The 3,077-nt window shown below is 43.5% G+C and overlaps 1 pseudogene; it reads right to left on the bottom strand.

The window, feature by feature from the left end:
* LOC102167765 lies at positions 655 to 1,109 on the bottom strand (annotated as a pseudogene).

Here is a 3,077-nt window from a genome sequence, read left to right as displayed (position 1 = left end):
GCAGGCTTGGTCAGGACCAGCTCAGACCTTGAGGAGAGGAATCCTGCAAATATAAGCTCTGGTAACTGCAAAGAGCTAGGGGAGGGAGCCTTGACAGCTGATCTTCTTTACCATATATTTTTAAACTTTGACAAATTTTAAATCCATTTATACTACTCCAAACATCATCTGAGAATAAGAAATATTTTGATGCTCTCAGCCCATTATAACCACATAAATAAAAATTTACTGCATCATGCTAAGCTTTCTCATAGCTTAAGGATAGTATCTGACCCAGCTAAATAAATACCTAAAGCATTTATGATTCACTTTAGTAAACAAGTTAAAAATATTTCATATCTGAGTCCTACTCAGAGTCGTTTGAAGGGTTTTAACCCTTGAGTAAGATTTGAATATCACCAATGCTTTAAAAACGTTTTTCTGAACTTTTCCCTCTGTGCCCTTTCCAAGGGCAATCCTTGAGTTGTAAAACCTGAGTTTCCCAGTTCTTTCATCCTAAGTGGGCTCTAGACAAAGATTGAAAAAAATTTTTTTTTCATTTAGAATTTAAAAAATTTTTTTCTTTGCATAACATACAGTAATTTTGCTGTGGAAAATAAAATTCCATCTTACAGGAAAGAGAAAACTCTTCAAGTCACTCATTGGCATCTTTATTTACATTTCAGAGGGGGTCAGCCGGTGAAAATCCAGGGACTTCCGCATGGCTTGTGGCTCAATCACGATGTTGATCAGAGAGGGTTTTGTTGTGTGTTCCAGCCTCTGTCTCAAGGCTTTCTGGAGTTCTTCTGGTGTTTGTATGTAATATTCTTTGCCTCCACATGCAGTCATACATGCTCGTAATGTGAGTGCGGCAGGACACACTGCAGGGGCCCTGTAGTAGCATCTTCCATTTTTAGCATTTTCTTCCAAATATCTGTATCAAACCTTTGGTAAATTCTATCATTATTCACCTCCAAAAGTACAACTGGCAAATCGTACCTGCAGCTGGTTTCTGCTTCCATGCCAGAAAACCCAAATGCACCGTCTCCTTCTACACAGATGACCTGCTGCCCTGGGTGTCTTTCTTTAGCAACTATAGCAACTGCAATGACAAATCCCATCCCTGCCATCCTGTATAATGACAGGCCCTACAGGTGGGCAAATACAGAGGTAGCCCTATCTAATTCCTTTATTTAACAAGACGCTTTTTTAGTATCTTCTATGTATCAGAGACTATGTCCAATGCCGGAAACAGAAGTAAATAAGAACAATCATATAATCTGATGAAAGAACTTGGAAAATACATATGCCAACCATTGAGTGTATGAAGTCCTAAGTGAGGCAAACACAGGGTGTCTTGGGAGCCTTCTCTGGCCCTGCCCAGCCACTTGACCAGACACCCAGGAAGGAATAGGTTGAGTTCTGAAAGGCTTCCCCAAATACATGGTGTCTGAGCTCAGAGCTGAAACAAAGCAGGGCTTGGCCGGATAAGGGAAGGTCATCTCAAGGGAAGGAACAGTATTAGTATATGCTAATTCTTACTAGCATTAAGGAGCCTGGTCTGTTTAGTAATTGATGCCTATTTCAGTAATGTTGAAAGATAGTGTAAGGCGATGGAGAGGGGTGTGCAGAAAGATGAGGTTAGTGAATAAACCTGTTTAAGGATATTTTCAAGCCAGTCTAAATAGAGCTGTATAGTTGGGACTTCCTCATTCATCTTAACAAGTGGAACGTGGAAGAATTCTGCTGCCTGTATGAACCTAATCCGCAACATATGTAGCCCATCTGCCAGTAGCTTTTTGCTGGCATCCTGGTGTCGACTCTTCTGCTGCTCTGGAATAGAAGCTTTTGCCCCTCAAATTCCTGGCCCTCTCCCCTGTTTTTTGCATTTCTTTAAGCTTGGTAGGTGTATTAATCCAATTTATCCAGAGAACGCATAAGATAGATAGATAGTTGATAGGTTCAATACACACATACATACATACAAACACCCATACATAGCCATAGAGAGATAGAAGGAGATTCAATATGAGGGACTGGCTCACCTGATCACGGAGGCTGAGAAGTTCTATGACCTGCTGTCTGCAAGCTGGAGGCCCAGGAAGCCAGGGTGTAGTTCCAGCCCCAAACACAAAGACCAGGGAAACAAAGGCGTTAGTCCTGGTCTAAGTCCACATGCCTGACTCAAAGGCTAAATGCCAGAAATACCCAGAAATGATGTTTTACCAACAATTCGGGCATCCCTTCGCCTAGTCGAGTTGACACATAAAGTTAACTCTCACGGTGGGACACTCTCTCCTCCTGCTTTCTGGCATTGCCTCTCCTGGACCCCTCTGATCATCAACGTATCTCCTCACGGCCACCTTGTGCATGGATAGGATGCAGAGTCAGGCTAGAGCAGTCTTTCCCCCATCTGCTGGAGGAATGCGAATTCCATGCTCAAGTACCTCAGGAAAGTGCTGTGACGGGAACGCTCCACTCCCGGGGAGCCCAGCTGAGCTTGCACATCCGCCCCAGAGGCAAGGGCTTGTGGGTCCTTCACTGTAAGCTTCGGATGAGGTTGTAGATGTGGCTCAGATCCGGCATTACAGTTGCTGTGGTGCAGGTGGGCCTCTGCAGCTCCAATTGGACCCCTAGCCTAGGAACTTTCATATGCTGCAGGTGCAGCCTTAAAAAAAAAAAAAAAAAAAAAAAAAAAAAAGGAGTTCCTGTTGTGGCTCAGGGGTTAACAAATCCAATTAGGAACCATGAGGTTGTGGGTTCCATCCCTGGCCTCGCTCAGTGGGTTAAGAATCCGGTATTCCCATGAGCTGTGGTGTAGTTTGCAGATGTGGCTCGGATCCCGAGTTGCTGTGGCTCTGGTGTAGGCCAGCGGCTACAGTTCCAATTTGACCCCTAGCCTGGGAACCTCCCTATGCCGTGGGTGTGGCCCTAGAAAAGACAAAAAGACAAAAAAAAAAAAAATTGTAAAAGTTAGTATATACTTACTTTAAGGCTTTGCATATGTATTCACATATTTTGTTTTTCTTTTTTGATGTGGTCTGCGTGTGCCCTCCTAACTTCGTATCTTGACCCTAAATCCTGACGTGATGGTACTA

Source organism: Sus scrofa, chromosome 7 (genome assembly GCF_000003025.6).
Source record: "Sus scrofa isolate TJ Tabasco breed Duroc chromosome 7, Sscrofa11.1, whole genome shotgun sequence".
Classification (NCBI taxonomy): domain Eukaryota; kingdom Metazoa; phylum Chordata; class Mammalia; order Artiodactyla; family Suidae; genus Sus; species Sus scrofa.
Note: the sequence above shows the minus strand (reverse complement) of the source record. Positions and strands in the feature narration are given on the sequence as shown.